The sequence below is a fragment of the Adiantum capillus-veneris genome, chromosome 22 (assembly GCF_014529385.1).
Source record: "Adiantum capillus-veneris isolate H3 chromosome 22, ASM1452938v2, whole genome shotgun sequence".
NCBI classification, from domain to species: Eukaryota; Viridiplantae; Streptophyta; class Polypodiopsida; order Polypodiales; family Pteridaceae; genus Adiantum; species Adiantum capillus-veneris.
Genome location: NC_140952.1, coordinates 65,939,338 through 65,958,059, shown reverse-complemented (window position 1 = coordinate 65,958,059; position 18,722 = coordinate 65,939,338). Strand labels below are relative to the sequence as shown.

Below are 18,722 nucleotides of genomic sequence, written 5' to 3'. Positions count from 1 at the left end.
TGAAAGCTTGTGCTAAGTGGTCAGATCGTCTACCTTAATTTGAATAAAGAAATACCGAAAGGGGTGCCAGTCTTTGGGGCCTACAGGGTGTCGGTCTCGTGTACGCAGTGACATCTAGTCGCTGGACGCAACTGCGTTCTCTTCCCTTCTCAGTGCTCTGTGTAAAGTTAACAGGTAATTGAAATAGTACCGCCCTCTACGTTGTATAGGCCGGTTATAGTGACAACGAGAGACGTTTTTCCAAGAGACCATGAACTGGTTAGATTGGTGACTGGACCACAACGATTAAGACCATATCAAGTGGCTCAATGTGTAAAGACAAAATATGATGGGTCAAACGATCCACATGCTCATGTCTCACTCCTTAAACAAGTGTTGAGTTCTGAACAGATTGTGGATATTTCCATACTCAGTATGAGGGATTTGGGTTAACATTGAAAGAAATAGCCTTGACTTGGTTCCAACCATTGAATAGGGATGATTTCCCAAACATAGCAAAACTCATACAAGAGTTTTTAGAGGAGTTTTCAAAAAGGGGAATCAAACATAACATAGTGTCCCAAATCTACGCTTTCAAACAAAAAGTGAACGAGAGAGTGAAGGAAGCTTTGCTTCGCTTCAAAAAATACATTGATAGATGTCCTGTGAAAGAGTTGCCGCAAGATGAGAGATTATCAGTTCTCTTCATAGAGGGCTTGAGAAATGAAACTCTCAAAAAGGACCTACTTTTGAAAGGATGCACAACATTAAACCAAGTCACTAGAGAAGCTCTATATCTAGTTGACAATTGCAAGGCCTACGGAGAGGTGACTGAAGATACAGACAACACGACTAGTAGTTCCTCTTCTCCAAAGAGTGAACACACCACAAAACAAAATGTTCAAACTCCTTGCGAACCAATCATTGATCAAGTGGTCAAGGGGGTGATTAGAAGAATAAACCAAGGCTACCAGAAAACCTAGATGTACGACAGCCTCAATTGAGGATATGTAATACTTGTGGAAGGGATCATCCCACTCCATGGTGTAGCACTCAACCGAAGCCACAACAAATGCTAGGGCAACAACCGCATCTTTTGAACAATGGGAGAGTAGTAGTCAACTATGCTCAAGCAACGTATGTTCCACAAGCCGTGAGAAACTAGTACTCCGATGCGAATACTCTCATGTTCATAGCCAATCATTAGGAGTATGTTTCGAAGAACATCCTCACAAGGCAAGAACAACCATCGGCTGGATCACCAGCTGTAAAAAAAGAAGGTCCATGATATGAGTGTGGAGGTGATCATTGGGCATGAAGTTGTCCAAACAAGGGTCCACAAATCAAATTATTTGTATTCTGTGAACGTTGTGGTCTAGACTATCTACGCCAACACTGTTTAAAAAATCCAGACTACAAAGGGAAAGCAACAATGAATGTTGTAGGCGTGATGCCTTCTTCAAGTGGATCCGAGGTAGAATCCGCCATTCCTTTAAACGTGATGACTTGAGCTCAAGCTCAAGAAGCTGCCAAAAACAAACCAGCTGAAAAAGCCACATTGCCTATTCAAACAGAATTTGAGAACAAACTGGTGAGAAGCGTCGGAAGAAGATCATGGAAAGGTAGACGGGACAAAATGAAATTGAAGAGGCTGAAGGAGAAAGCGGCTTTGGAAACTAAACTGAATCAAACAAGAGAGCATCTTAGACAAGAGCAAGAAAGGAACAAAAACACAAAGGGACCTAAAGAGTCAAAGACTAACTCGGGAGGTTCAGTCTTGGTCGACAAAGTGGTTGAACCTTTGGATACGATCTTGAAAGTTTATGAAGCTAGGCTAAAACCCAACCAAACCCAAGAGGACAGATGGCTAACGTACCCTCATCCAGGGTATGAAAAAGAGAGGTTGCAAATGTGCAAGGAGCTCATCCAGAAGGCCCAAGCTCTTATGGAACCACATGTTCCAGATGCTCCAAAAACGGAGGTGTTAATCCGCGATAAAGTCCAAGAATTGGAGAGCCAGGGTATTGTAAACGTAGACCAAGGAGGGTCGAGAGTTGAGACACCTTTAGATACGATGGAAGTAGCCAATACCACACATGGGGTGGGCTCACAAGCAGTGATGCCTATTCCGGAGGTAGAAGATACGTGGCCACAATCCTTGTGGGAATCAATCAGAAACCAAATATATGGCAGTGCTACTTTACGATCAGCACCTATCCCTGAGATAAACATGGATCATGAATTTTTCCTAGGAGATATACGATCTTTATATGGGGATGTCGGATCTGCCGCATCTGAAGAGACTAAACCACGCTCTCTAAAGACTTTGCCATCTTTCATAGGAGAACACGAGACAAAATCCGAGGTTAAAATGGTACCTTCTTAGTGGAAAGCCACACCAAAAATGATTGATACCAAGAGCTTGCATGAATTGATGTCTTCTCCTATACAATGCACACTTTATCTCTCAGAGCTACTGAAAATTAGACCGCATCTATGGGGCCAAATGGGCAAACACCTGGAAAACATGGGGCTGAAAATCCCTTCTCAAGACCAACTTGCTGACAAAAACATGGATGACACCTCGCCGAAGAAGTGACAGACAAAGCCAATACCAGTAAATAAGGTGGGTGACTACTATGAAGGAGACGAAGGAAACACCACCTTACCAATTGAGTACAAAGGAGTAAAGACGGTTGCTATATTAGATAGTGGGGCTGGAATTGCCATTGCAACCAAAGAAACGTGAAAAAAATGGGGAAAGCCTGCTCTTAGGAAAACTCGAATGAAACTGCAATTAGAGGCGGATGGATACACGGAGAAACCTATTGGAATATTAGAACAAATCATTGTGTTCTCGTGTGGCATCGAGTATGAGCACACCTTTGCCATAATGAATTTTGACAAGAGCAGCAACTTTGATATCATATATATTGGGCAGACCATTCATGCGTCAACTCAAAATGGTACAAGACTGGGGCTATGACTATATCTACTTAAGACACAAGGATGTCACTACGAAGATCAGTGTCACAAATCATAGTTATAAAGATGTAGTACAAACCCCGGGAGAAGATTTAAACTCCACAACTTATTTAGAAAGCAAAGCGCATATTTGGATGTACGGAGCTCCTGAGAGTGGAATTCTTAGAAAGCAAGATTGCATCCTAGAGCATTCAGTAGAAGATGAGGCATATGTACCAGAGCCATTTCCAGAGGAGTTATTTGAACCGTTTAGATGGGATCGAATATTGGCGACTCTTTATGTCTGCGTGAATGCGGTGACCCTTACTAAGTTTTGCGATGAAGATGGGTATGATATAACTCCCTTATTTACGATAAAGATGTTGAAGGAAGCTAATGAAGTTTGTGAATGTAAAAGCAGAAAATGTGAGACAGATAGCTACATCATGGAGCATGGTTCCAAAGTGCACATAAAGGAAGCAAAGCAACCACAAGAATATGTCATCACTGACATACCTGAAGAATTTACAAAAGCTGTTTCAAAGAAGCCGACTCCAGAAAAAGTGCAAATGAAAGCAGATGAAGGAAAAAAGTTTCCAAATTCAACATCAAATGTTCAAAATATGCAAAATCAAAAGAAGAACAGGGACAAGGAAGAAGATCGATTGTCTTCTACGACCATCAAATTCAGCATACGCGGAGAAATAGGACTCAAAATCACATGTTCAGCTGTGATGGATCCAAAAGCAACAAAGAATCTAATGACTTATGGAACGTGGATCATGATGGGAAAGCCACCAATCAATGAGCTAGAAGAAACAGTCTACACAAATCCAAAAATGTCGATTCCTAGCTTTGGAGTGGTAGAAGCTATACTCAAGTTTCGGACTAGGGAGTACAAGGATACTTTCCACATAATTGATTCCCATCATATCAAAGAGAGTCTGATCGTGACAAAAAGCTGGAGGAACATCTTCTTTCGACAACAATCAAAATCTTCAGCAAGGACACCATCAAAAATCCCAAAAGCACCTCAAGTCAATGCAAAAAAGGAGCAATCAACCATCGCGGAAAAAGGTAAAGCAAAGGTAAACACTGAAGTATATCAAACTCGTAAGATGACTTTACCTTCAACGAGCCTCCATCAAACTTTTCGTGAAGCCTCTACATCAAGGGCCACACCATCAAAATGCAATGGAAACCAAAGCAAAAATTCTCTCGACCAAAGTTTCCATCACAAAAAAGAAGCCAAAGAATGTCAACCAAGTGTTGGTATCCAAAGAGTACATCAAAGTCAAAGACCCATTTTGGATACATGAGGCACAAGTTCAACCAAAACAGCAAAAGGTGACAGGGTGGGTAGCATCAAATGAGTCAATCACTGCTCAGGGCTACTTCTAAAAAAACATTAATGTTTGGGCCAAAAATCCTAAAATAACAGCTTGGATCTACTCGCCTCAACCAAAGAGTTCTACAAAGAGCAAGACGAGCTATAAACGCAAGACAAACAACTCAATCAGGAGAAAGAACTACCACAAAAGGCAAAAGCAGAAATCAAAGCAGCAAGGAATGCAACAAGTATGGGTACCAAAGTCAAACTTCAACAAAGCTACCCAACACAAACAGATGCATCAGCGGATTATTCCAGTTAAGCTACTTGAAGCACAAGAATTTTATGAAGGTAACACTCCAATATGGTTACCAAAAATTGTAGCTCAATCTAAAACAACAAAGAGAAATCAAGCAGCACAAGCTTCTATCCCAAAGCAAGCAATGATAACCAAAAGCCAACAGAAGACAATTACAACCAAGCTTGCTACAATCTCTAGACGGATATCTCGCCATCAACTCCAAAATAAAGGCTTCTACAACGGAAATCATCAAGTTGGCTACCAAAGACTAGTGTTCATTAAGTTATCGAAAAAGAGAAGAAAATGTCAAAGACGGTGACTCAAGGACCAAACACAAGATAGGTTCCAAAATTGCTAGTGAAAACTCAATCACAAAGAACCCACACATCTCGACAATTGCTTCTCATGATAGGTAAATCAAACGATACATCAATCTCTATAGCAGCTAAAGAACTTGTTTCACAAACTAGTGTAAACATACAACAAGCAAGTCAAGAAGAGCCAAAATATGCCAACCTACTCGACAAAATGGTGGCATCCAAAGACCAAAACAAGGTAAGTCCAAGTCGCCATTAAAAATCCATGGCATAAAAGTCAGATTCGGGCAGCTAAGCCACTAAATGCGCGAGGTGTTAGTCCCAAACCTTCATGTAATATTCTCTGTTGTCTAAGCGTCTTAGTTATTCTAGGTACTGCTCAAGCTGGAAGAGTTGAGTATAATTATGTTGTGTTGCTCATGCTAGTATAGGTGAGCATAAGAGTCGAAGTCGTTGTAGTATAGTGGTAAGTGAAGGAGGAGGTCCAAAAGACACTCACGCATTCAACACAGTGAGGTATGAGTGGAGAAGCTTCTGCATCAAAAACCCTTCTTGGAAACATGGAAGCTATTGAGACGTCCTTTGATGTCACATGTGCTACATTTGTTCCTTTAAGCACCCATCAACTCCATCTCTTATACTATATGCTTTTGTTTGAAAAATTTCTCATAAGAATATAACGTATCCCGTAATTGGCACTTGCATTAGACACTCTTTATTTGTTTCTCCAATGCACTCACCTTGCATGACATATACTTCAAGTCCAAATTCTCAACTACAATAAAAGCGTATACCAAAGGTACTTTTTTCCCACCGGGTTTTTTTCTTTGGTCATCCAGGTTTTAAGACCCTAATCTAGACCTCATCATCGACTTCTTGTATATATTCCTTCTACATCAACAATAAGGAAATGACTACCCAAATCAATCGACAACGACTTGGAGCAAAAACTGCAAGTCTCCATATGCTTATCAAGAGCATCTTTTATATTCAAGGGCGACAACAAAGCTCCATCAAAAAATGGCAAGTCAAAGAATGGCATGCAACGACAAGCAATGACAAATTCCGCAAGAGTCATTAACAACAATCAAAAGTAGCTCACACAGTGCTTCAACATTGGCTACCTATTGTGGAAAATTCAAATTGCAGTGGACCTTGAAAGCAAATCCATCATAAAGTGCATGCCACAAAGAGGATCAGTTCTACATGCTCAAGAACTTCCCAAGGTGAAGACCAACCTTCAAGACAAAGCTGAAGACAATCCTATGACAAGACTGCACAAGGTCGTGTCAAGGGACGACATGATTTAGGAAGGGGGGAATATTTGAGGACAGATCAAACGGACGTCCAGCTGGCCGGACATGTAGCTGGACACCACATTTATAGTTTATTATTTTGTCGAGCTAGTGTAGTAATACTCTGTGTAAATCTTGATTCTAGAGTAGTAGTTAATTCCCCCTGAGTTGTAATTCTGTCAATGACAATTGTAAAGGTACATGTGAATCGGCCACTGGCCATTGAGAAATCCCTAGGTATAAAGGTCAGTAATGTGAAAGCAGGCTTATCTTTAGAAGAAGAGGGGAGCTCAAAAAACGTACGCTCAAGCTACGAGCTGCTCCGAACTTGTAATCATCGCAGCTAATGATTTGGTAATCCGTTTTCAAATCCGAAACTTGCATTGTGTTCCTCTCTCTTTGCTCTTTAGTTTATTATTTTGCCGAGCTAGTGTAGTAATACTCTGTGTAAATCCTAATTCCAGAGTAGTAGTCAATACCCTGAGTTGTAATTCTGTCAATGACAATTGTAAAAGTACATGTGAATCGGCCACTGGCCATTCAGAAAGCCCTAGGTATAAAGGTCAATAATTGTAATGTAAAAGGAGGCTTATTTTTAGAAGAAGTGGGAGCTTAAAAAACGTATGCTCAAGCTACGAGCTGTTCCAAACTTCGCAGCTAATGATTTGGTAATCCGTTTTTGATTTCGAAACTTGCATTATGTTCCTCTTTCTTTGTTCTTTCATTCAAGTGTAAGCATTGTTAGTTTTGTTGTGGTTCGCAACTGCGCGTCTGTGAGCTATAATTGCAGATTTGAGTGCTTAAATCGCTGTTTTTAATCATTTTGACCATAAGAGAGTGTTCTTAATTAGACCATAGGACGACATTTCTGGCATGTTCTATTGTAGTTTTTAAGACTTTTTTCATCATGGGTCGTGATTTTGGTACCTTGTCGGATTGTGTCCAAATTTGCTAGGATAGTGCCTTTAAGTGTCCTAGACCTACTCCTAAAGTTTCATTGCATTTAGAGTCCGTTCGAGTGCCGAAATGACGTGATGACCTAAAGGTGTGAGAAAAGACATAGACAGATTTCCCTGATCATTCAGTGTTGGTTTGCTTGTAGAGTTGTTGTGTTTGCTTGTTAAGGTTCACTTCGTGAGATTGACGATCTCATAGAGTTTTCGTGCCCCATCCGAGTCACTTTCCTTGAGTATTGACATTATGTTAGTGCCAGAAAGCTGTGTTGCAGAGTCCGTCGCGACGATCTGCCAGCACTCTCTCTCTCTACAATGCAACGTGTGAATACAACAAAATATTTGAGGAGAGACTAACAACAATTGAACCTAAGTCTTAGAGAGGTAAAAAATATATGTCAATCCCTCTTCGTGTAAATGACCCCTTAGAAGGACGCCACACGAAGAGGGGTTATCGTTTTCAAGTTAACCTCTCCTCTTTCCACTAATTGTACCTCTTTAAGGTACAATTGGATTTGTAAAAGCTACCCCTCCCTTCCATTAGGCCTTTGAAGTTTAGCTAGATTTTCAAAAGCTACCCCCTTCCATTACGCCTTTTGAGGTGTAGTTAGATTTTACAAAGCTACCCCCCTTCCATTATGCGTTTGACATGTAGTTGGATTTGCAAAAGCTACACTTCCCCCTTCCAATTACGAATGTGTGTGAGCTATATTTGTATAAGGTGATCAAAATAGCAAGCATATTGTATTAATTACGTAACCTAAACTATAAGCTATGGACAACGAAAATATGAGAGTGGATTTAATTTCTTCCTTACTTGGTTGATGTTGGATACGTCCGATGCAAATTTGGTAGTAGCAGATGGGAATGCCGGAAGAATGGCTTTGATATTTTGCAAAAGCGTGTTTGTGTCAATATCGACTGCCTTGTCTTTTGGAGTAGGAAGCTCAATATAAAGACATCTCCCCGGAAATTCACTGCGGTAGAAGTTGGCCATCATCTTGCACAAAGAACTTTTTCCAGAGCCTCCAATTCCATGCACTCCAATGGCGATCACGTCATTCTCTCCCTTGTTTTCTTTTAGCACAAAAACTTGATTGATCGCCTGTAAACCGAATGGAGATTAAAAACAGTGATAAAGTCGGCAATGGGAAAGTTCAATGTGAGATCCTCTAGAGAGCTGTGAGATACCTTGCACATGCGTTTCTCCCCCTTTATGCCTTTCTCCAATAGATACGCGGGAGGTGGAGGCAACTGACCACATATGCTGGTGACAATTGCATCAATGTACTCACGGTTATTGTGGTAGGCGATTCGCTCCATTTGGGCATGCACCTGTCCACTTCTATATTTCAGCTCTTGCAAATCAGCTGGCCAATTTTCGAGATCTAGGTTGATCTGGAGGCCACGCGAGCCTGCACTGGAGGAGGAAATGTGCTGCTGCACTGTCTTCATGCTTTCCTGCCAATATTGGGCATTATTGGTCCAGCATTCTTTCCTGCACTCCAGATTTGCAGGACTGGTTAGATCATAGGGCTTCAGCCCGTAGAAAAGAGGGTAGATGGGGCGTTCGTGGGGGCCGCGGAGGAGGTGCTGCAGCTCTAACATGGGCCAGAGGCTCTGCACGTAGTCCTCGCTCGGCACCACCACTCCCATTTTGCAGGCTCGGCAAGCTTGAAAGATGCTGGTCAGGTAGCTCCGGCCACTAGGCAGAGAATCGACGCAGTCAAGGTCGAAGCAAGGGCTGTGTCCGGCATGGTGGAGGGCAAAGTAGAGGTGCTCCACAAATTCGGCCTTCTGGTGGCCAGAGTGGCTGAGGAAGATCCAGGGAAGATCGTTATCATCAGCGTGAGCTACCGAGAAGGATGTGGTAGCTACGGCTCCACTAGAAGATGAGCAGGGGCCGGTTGTAACAGCTATGTCGTCAGGATGTTGGGCTTTAACCCCCCTTGCACGTCCATATTATTTACGCTGCAGAACATTAGTTGGAGCGCCTTGCAGAGCGCCGTTAATTATCTGAATGATGATTGACAGTGCAAGAGAGGGATGGATAGTTGCAGCGCTGCAAGACTTCGACTTTCATACGGCACTCTCCCCAAATTGAAGAGTGAAATCTTCCCGCTCTTGTGCTGAGCCTGAGATTAAGTATGAATCGACTGTATGAACACCACCATCGTTTCTCAACACCCAGCTTCTTCCTGCAGCAAGGGTAGACCACCTTGAGCATTGTTGACTGCGAGTTGCGAGTTGTCCACATCTATCTATATTAAAATATAGGGAAAATTACCAAAATGCCCCTCTAATTTGTGGAAATTTCCAAAATACCCCTCGAATTTCAAAAATTCCCAAAGTACCCCCATAATTTGTCATAAATTCCCAAAATGCCCTTCAAATTTTCCAAAATTCCCAAATTACCCCTGGTTGTGAGAGTAAATTTCTCCAAAAACAAAAAAATTTGTAGCTTTTCATAAGAAGAGTGATTGTCTACCATACAGGATGCTAAAACTAAAATTTGAGTCGGTTATGTAGGCTTTGGAGATGAATTGCTTCATTATTTTTAGACATATTTCACTTTTTTTTGCGAGGTAATTGGCAGCAAATTACATGTAAGCACTCAAAAACCGATCTCAATTGTCAAACAAGAATCAAGATTAGAAAATCTTGAAGAATCCGACGAAAATAGATACAAGGGTATTTTGGGAATTTTTGAAATTTGAGGGGTATATTGGGAATTTCCACAAATTAGAGGGGTATTTTGGTAATTTTCCCTAAAATATATGGAAGATGGAATCATCGGAGACAAGTATCGAGCCATCGAGTATATCTATTGCTACAGTCAGTGGGTGGTAATATAAAGTATATGGGAGATGGGATCGTGGGAGACCAAGACAAAGTATGGACTATTATTAGGTGGGCCTCCTCACTATCTCACACTCATTTAGGGGATCGGGTGCGAGATGAGCCGTCCAATGCGACTTTGGTAAATTTTGAAAAACAGGTAAATTCGAGCGCACCAAAACTTGTAAATTCGGGTGTCCCCGCCCCCCCTCCCTCTGTCATCCCTCGGACTTGAACCTTAGACACCACCTTTGCAAGCCTATCACCTTAACCACCTCACCTGCGCGTGCTCATTGAAAGCAATGGGAGAAGGGGGAGTTTTATGATAAACCCGTCGCTGTGTAAATTCGAAGCGGCTTTAGTAAATTCGGGCACGTGTGAGATCAACGGCCCACGATGCCCGTGCTCTCCTAAACAGGCATGGGCCATTGATCCCATCCAACCCATGTCCGTGCGAGATAGTGCTGAGGCTAAGTGGGCTCGATTTTAACAAGTGATAAAATCACCAGGCCTGCCAAGCATAACAGAAATTTCTTTTTGACTTGCAATTTTTCAAGCTCCTTTTATATGCTTTGTGTAATGTGATCAACTTATGAAATTTGTCATATATATAACGTTAACTCAAGCGTATAAACACAAAAAATGACAGGCAATTTAGAGATTCTAGCATGTCAATGAAATGAGACTTTTTAAAAGCACTTGTTTTGATAGGCCCTTGAAAAAAAATTAGGTGTCAATTTTAAGCCTTGGATCTAAATCCAGATCCCACTTTAAAAGCTCTACATCTCTAAGCTTTAGGTAGATGTATAATGACTGCCAAAGGTGGTTTAAGCAAGGAATCAAGCCAACAACTTATATAGGAATATAAGGGTTCTTTTAATAAGAATGGGAGAAGGATGTGAGGAGCCAAGATAGCATTGGGCTCAAGGGAATGCCAAGAGATGCTACTAGAAGCAAGAATGAAGAAGGCGAGTTGGTGTGTAAGAAACTAGGAACACAAATTTTTTATTTTTTATTTTTTGCAAAACTTACAATTGTGAGTGGATAGTATTAAGAACAGAAATATACACCAATCCTCGAGCTCAAACCGAGCCTTGAGGGTCAAAGGACTACAAGTTATCTGCTTGGCAAAGAAACCACTCCTACTCACCGGCTTTACTTATTACAAGATGTTATGTATTGTTTTAGACCAGTCTTCTGAGGTTTGTTTGCCTCCGATCATGTAGATCGTCACTCTGCTCTCTTGCATGATTTCACAAAGTCTTGCCACAACTAGATCCCCCTCAAACACGCGGCGGTTCCTTGCTTGCCAAATATGGTGCAAGAAGTAGTACCTGATTATTTGAGTGCACACGAGAAGAGCATGACTTCCCATCCTGTTACTACCAAAGAACAGATCATTCTTGAAGAACTTAATTTGCCATGTCCTTTGAATCCACTTGCATATTTTCCCAGCCATGCCCCTGATTCCCTGGCATTCCATGAAAAGATGGGCTAGGTCTTCACTGGCAATTCTGCACCCCGAGCAACGATCGGACCCAATGCCTCTTTCTTGTATCTTTACGTCCGTCGGCAGAGCACCCCACATCACTTTCCACAGAAACATCTTCATATACTGAGGCCATCTTGGCTTCCAGATGTTCTCCATGACTCCCTCCCACCGTTTTTCCTTCCATAATCTGTTGAGGGGGCTACACCAATTAGCCTCGTGCATTAATGCATGGTAAATGCCTTTAGAGTGTGGTCTCCAAAAGAGGCTACTTCCAGGCCATCTCCAAGCGTCCCATTCAAAGTTGGATTCACAAATTGGCATCGCCACCTTATCAAGCTCTTTAATCACCTTATAGACTAAAGAGTCAGCAATTTTCCAACACTTCCTATTGACATCCCAGAAATGCTCTAGTCGAACGAGTCCCTTATTATTCACCTTCCTGGCCATTTCTATCTAGTAAAGGACACAAATTTTAAACACAACGGAAAATTATGTATGAGTTCAACAAAGCATGAGTTGGCATAGTATCAAATATTCACCTTGAGAGCATTCTGTGATGAGTACATTGCACACCTTCTCACAACCAAAAAAGAAATAACAATAGAAGAAAAGTGTGGCTATAGAGAACGGAGATGAGCAAGGAAGAACATGAGAAATAGTAAGAGATAGGATGGCGTCAATAAGGACGAGGGGAAAGAATAAGCAAATCATAGTTTTGTAGATCGAGAGATGTAAGCATTTTGGATATGTGATTTACATTAAAACAGGGACAACAATTTCTATTTTCTCATGGAGAAAGATCCTTTATTACAACTCCTTGTAGAGACACCTCTTTAGTCAAAATCTCTACACTATCAAAAGAGCTTGTAAAATCATCGTAAAATTTCATGCACAATTGTTCCACATCCCCATTTCTCCTTGCTCAGCCAACCAATGGAGAAAAACCTTGTATACAAGTGCAAGCAAAATCCTATGTTATGACCATCGTAGCAAAGCTAAACCCACAACAATCTCCAAGGAGATAATACTAAAACAAACGAGACTAGTTCAATTTTTATTTTTTCTAATTATTTTTTAATGCATGAATACTATGTCTCTCTCTCTCTCTCTCTCTCTCTCTCAAGTGTGGTAGATTGGGTATGCCATTTCCCTCTTAGATAAGAGGTCAGGAGTTCAACTCTCCTCTTCGGATAGGTCTTTAAGGTCTCTTGGGATAGTTTCCTACTACGTTAAAATTATTTTCTTCTCTTCTTCTTCTTCTTCTCTCTCTCTCTCTCTCTCTCTCTCTCTCTCTCTCTCTAACATAATCAACTAGCCGTTTCAATGAAGGATACCTTGTGCTACAAAAAACATATGAACAACAAGCTTTTGAATCTCACCTTAGACCTGCAACGTCTAAACCACAAAAACCTGCTAATATCAAACCCTCACTTGAGAGGATAGAAATAAAAGCTAATGAGCAAGATATCACATTCAAAGAAAATACAGTTGCTTGTGTTACATAGCACAACACTATCACCTACAGGCTATGCCTCCTCCAGTAGCACCACAAGGCACAACTTGCAACATAACATAATAAAAGCAATTCAAAATAAGAACGAGACAAATGTTGCTTCGTGAGGCAAAGCTTTGCAACATGAGAAAATGATGGCAAATCCATGCTACTAGATAAAGCCGTGATTTGCTCTCCAAGCTAAATTTCTCTAAGTAAGACAAAACCCTTTGACAAGAGTTGCCTCTTGCATGCCCTCTCGGATTTCTACAAGCTGTTTACAAAATAAAAATAAAAAAATCAGGATGTATAAGTTCAACAAGGAAAAGCGAATGATATTATTTACTATAAATGCAGAGCAATTGTTCTTGATCAGGATACAATCACCACAAAAATAAACATTAGACAAAAAACCTTGTTTCATGCAATCACTGACAAATGAGAGCAACACGACGATCTTTGACTATTGCAAATTGTTGTGCAAAAGATGTACAAAAAGGGTTTTTGACCATCTCCACAAGCACGAAGATACAAAGGTATGAGTAGAAGAAATGCTTTTTGACAAGCCTTTGTGAATCTGCACAGGCGGAGCAGGCCACTGATAGGTAACTATGTCTCTACGCTCCACTACACTCCATCTAGTCAGCTTCATCTTCTTTTTCCCCTATGTTGAAAACAAAAACAAGTCAAGCAAGCAGTATGCAAGATTTAAAACATGGCAAGTGTAGACGAGGTTAACCTCCACGATCTATATGCGGCCAAGGTCCACTATGCACATTAGCAAAACCTCTTAAGTGCACCATGTCCCACCCCACCAAACATGCTTCAATAAATCTAAGGAGGACATGGGCATGCTTCAAATGGGTTGGATCCAAGGAGGATGTGGGCGTGCATTAGGTGGGTCGAATGCTCTAAGGGTCTTGAGGTCGAGGGCAGTGCGAAAGTTTTGGAAAACAAAAGAATTGCAGCAAGATGAATAGTTAAATCACGGGGATGAAAAGAATGAGGAGCATACCGAGATCTGGGGCTATGGAAGCTGCTATACTGGCTGCGTCCCCATCTCCGAGACTATGAAGCGAGGCGAAGGCGGGACTGTCTTTGTGCCCTTTATGAAGTGGTCACAAACAAGAGCAACACTTTGTGAAAGATCACGGAGAAAAAAATCACCTGCGTTGCACATTAGGCAACGTCCATGCTTGTGCCAAGTAAAGCTGTGGAGCGTGTGGATGCAATCCACCTCATAGCCGAGCACATTAGCCAAGCAAAGCTGCTAAAGCTGTCCCACAATCAATGCCTGCATGTGGCAATCATGGATGCTAAAGCGCGTCCTTGATGAACTAATGCAAGCAAACACTCACCCCTACACCACAACCGGCTTCTCCAGGAGATGACAACGCAGAAAAACAAAGGGCAAAAGTCTTCCATCACAATCTGCTGCAGGTCGTAGTGCCTCACATCAACCCCTTCAAAGCCCATTAGTCCTCCACTTGAAAGGACTTGGAACAAAAGACACAAAACTGCACAGAGCCTGACAACACGCACAAACAACACACGATAGATAGCATCGCAAAGCAGAGGAAGAACTACGCCCTAGAAACAATGCACCTAAAGTCATAAGGTTTCCTAGCCCTACACCTTCACTTCCCTCGAGACGAGAGGTAAGAGCACCCACCCACCTTCAATTCCATCCAAACCTATACTATCTACCCACCGAACCACCCACTATGTGCAATGATGCCAAAGACACAATGCCTGCTTCTCAAGACCACCATTTCAATGCTTCATCATTTTCTTAACACGGTTTTGCAACAATGGATGCCCACTAACTTATCTACCAATAAAAAAAAAATAGACATCTGGCACAAGCGTCGAACGCCTTTTTATGACCCGTTGTTGCTATCATATAAAGTGAAGTACTTGTACTTGTGCATCTCGCACAAATATTAATACTTGTGCATCTCGCACAAGTATCAATCACCTTTTTATGAAGTACTCGCAATTTAAATTCGAACAGATTGTACTTGATAGTGATTGATAGGTACTATTTAAGACTATGAAGGAGTCAGAACCATGCGAATAGAGGCGCTTGAGGGGTCTCTGGGACCTCTATTCGCTTGGTTCTGACCTTATGAGGCCCTAGGATTAAGATATAGCACTTTTTAAGCCCACGGATGCATCCGGAACGTCCAAAAACCATAGGATAGCTCTTTAAAACACTGAAATATGACGTCTCTAGCTCAAGATATAGCATTTTTAAGCCTAGGGCCTCATGAGGTCGGTACCAAGCGAATAGAGAGTATTCGCTTGGTACCGACCTCATGAGGCCCTAGGCTTAAAAATGCTATATCTTGAGCTAGAGACGTCATATTTCAGTGTTTTAAAGAGCTATCCTATGGTTTTTGGACGTTCCGGATGCATCCGTGGGCTTAAAAAGTGCTATATCTTAATCGTAGGGCCTCATAAGGTCAGAACCAAGCGAATAGAGGTCCCAGAGACCCCTCAAGCGCCTCTATTCGCATGGTTCTGATTCCTTCATAGTTTTAAATAGTACCTATCAATCACTATCAAGTACAATCTGTTCGAATTTAAATTGCGAGTACTTCATAAAAAGGTGATTGATACTTGTGCCTCTATTCCGTGGCATTATTTTTGTATTTTGAAAACAACTCTTATGTGTTTTCTCTCATCGCACATCGCACATCACATCACTCATTAAGATTCACAGACATGGAATTTTGTGTACACTTAAGTTGGGCTCTCGAAAAGCATTTTGTACGAGCATGCATTTAAGTGATTGAGCAAACTTTCACGTTTGTACTATGAGAAATAGAATTCCCAAAAAAAACTTTTGCATTTTTCATAATTACCTCTCTCTATGCTGAGTTGGCGTTTCTTACAGGGCCCAAAATTGAGTCCAAGTTTCTCCTAATGTGCCACCCGGTTAGCATGCCTTGCATACAGATTTTTAAGCCCTTGGCGAGAGTGATTGCCTCAAACGTGAGAACGAAAATCGTAAGTGCCTTGCACAGTTTAGACTGGTAGGGATTCTGTGAGCTGATATTCCCTGTTTGGCCAGTTACCCGAAGCCTTGCTTCCCATAAAATTGCCAAAGCACTTTGCTTTGCACAATGACTGTAATTGCCAAGTAAGGTGTAAACAGTGAAAAACAAGAAAAATTTAAACTTGGCTAACCTGGTTGTTGCTGTAACCCCCTGGCCCGATATTCCGTGGAAGAAAAGTCGCTTAAAAGTGGCGCATAGCCATAACTGCTGCACAAGTGGGAGTTGTCGTGTATATCATATACATCCCCTTTGCATGTAATGAAAGAATACGCGGACAAACTGATAAATGCCTTGAAGGTTGGATGCGCATAGCATAAACCAGACGAGAAAATCTCAATGGAAGATGCCAAATTGGTAGCCTTGCTTCCCGTAACCACTTATGGAGTTCCTAAGAGCTCATAGTCAAAGGATATTTATGCTCGTACTTGCGTGGCTTGATTTGTTATCCTCTGGATCTTTAGATGGAGCCTTGCTCCCGTGATGTTGGTCACAACGTTGTCATACGCGAGATAGGTAAAGGAAAAGTAACCCCGAGTTGCACAGCTTGGCATGCAGGCATTGCCACTTACGTTAGAAAACACGTTGGAGCACATTCACAGGCCTTGCATGTACCAACATGTCACAGCTTGCTTGAACCTTTGGATCGAACATTGCCGTTGAACCATGTTCGAGCCAAAATTCCAACCCAAAAGTAAAATGTTTATCCTACTGCAAACCGTTAATGGTAAAAGTCATTGGGCCAAAGACTGTGCTCATAGCTATTGACCATAGCATATCCCATGCATGAAAAACATTCACGTGCCGAAAGATGATTGAGCGGCTCGATGATTGAAAAGCCCAATGTATGCTGTGAACTTAAAGAGATCTACAAAATTCAATGAATTGAGAATTGAAAATGTGAAAATCGACTTGCTTACCAATGCTGACAAAGCCCTCTTCGAGCGGTGACACCATGTCGTCTTTTCCTGGATATCCTTGTTAGCAACATTTGACTCGTTGCATGATGATGCATGTACTTTGTCCTTGACAAACATCTCTTGGAACAACTCCCCTTCCACCATGAAGCATGGCCTGGAAGCTTGCTTGTACTCATGAAAAAGTTTCTGCAAAAGAAACTCAGAAGCAAGCTAGCTTTAAAGAAATCTACGTATTGTGGACCGTGCCGACCCACTGAGGACATTGGTCTATTGACCGAAAGTGGAGACAGAATTACCTCGTCTAGGTGAGATTGTATCGAGTAAGATATCATATTCAAGGCAAAAGAAAAGGATCGGCAGTGATATCACAGACAAGTCATACCTGTGTTGGCCCATATCCATTGCCGATGATCATTGAATCGTGTTGATGCCCCTTTGCATGCCGAATTTTCTAAGGCGTGCCGAAGATTTTTGTTGTCGATCAAACCGTACAGCCTTTGCATGCATGATGGCATGTTGCAGCTTCCCAGTGCGGCTGTCCTATCATAGATTGTCTTTTTGGTATGGCCATGCAGCTTCGCATGGCAGCTCATATGATAGGCCCTTATGACCGTAAATTGCAGTCGTGTGACAGGCTGCTTGGGTGGCCCATGGGCGCCCTAGGGTGCCCAATAGTGGGAAAGGCAGAAAAAAAAAGAAAAAAAAAAGAAAATTAAACCTGGCGATGGCAGCAAGCTCTTGTCTGTGCAGGGAGGAAACCATTTAGAACGCACGCTGAGGGCCGTTTCTAGCCAGGCTACTGTGACGAACCATCCTCCTTGGACCATGGCGAACTCGACAAGCCTAACAAAGCCCGGTTTTGCATAGGTCGACCATCTTCCTCCCTCGCTGCAAGAGGCCTTGCACACAACAATATCGTTTCCTGTCGGTTCTACCCTTCGTAAGCGGGCCTGCACACGTCGGGGCTTCTCTTCCCGCCTTCCCCGCCTGTGGAGCACTCCTTCTCACGGCCATGCCTTGTCGGCTTGTCTACGAGCGGAGAGCGAGAGAGAGTGCCCTTGAGAGGCTATGTCTCATGTTGAAGGCGATCGAGAGAGAGAGATCGAGAGAGAGAACGGGAGAGAAGGCCATGCTTCTTCCCCTCCTCCATGGTTGCTCCCTCCCTGAGCTCTAATACCAGTGAAAGGGCAAGGGGACTGGAACATGCTAATATCCACCCAGCCATGCCCTATATAGGCCCTTGGCCTGCTAAATATAGGGACCCCCTTGACTGCATGTCCTTCCTGGCCCTTGGCCGTGACTGGTCCTACCCTTGTCCTGGCAAGCGGCAATCCTGTGTGCACTGTCATTGAATAAAAGGTCGCGCGAGGATTTGGCGTCGTAGGAGGATGCTGCTGAAGTGGCCAAAGGGGATAGAGCTTTCCAAGCACTTAAGAAGGCGCTCCTGCAGCGTGTCGAGGTGGAAGATGCCGTTAGGGTGTTTGTTCCCCCTGCCATATTGAAAAAACAGCTTGCGGAGGTTGCAAATTCCACTCTGGTCTTCGGGTTTATGTGGAGAGTTCCCAATAGAATTGAGCTCTATAATTGGCTTTGTAGTCCATTGGTGTTGAATCAACACGACATGGTAATATTCACCCAATATGTAGCAAAGGGATTCGTGTTAGTTCAGTTCAACGACAGTGCAATGGTGGAGAAGGTTTTGGCAAAAATCCCGCTGTTCTTCAATCGTGCACCGGTGTGCGTGCTCCCTTGGCACCCTCTGATTGAATCTAACGAGGCATT

At 42.4% G+C, this 18,722-nt stretch overlaps 1 pseudogene; it reads right to left on the bottom strand.

Annotated features, from left to right (window-relative positions):
• The window catches only part of LOC147429503 (uncharacterized), a 54,005-nt pseudogene extending 36,650 nt beyond the window's left edge, over positions 1-17,355 (bottom strand).
• Positions 17,356-18,722: the final 1,367 nt, after the last annotated feature.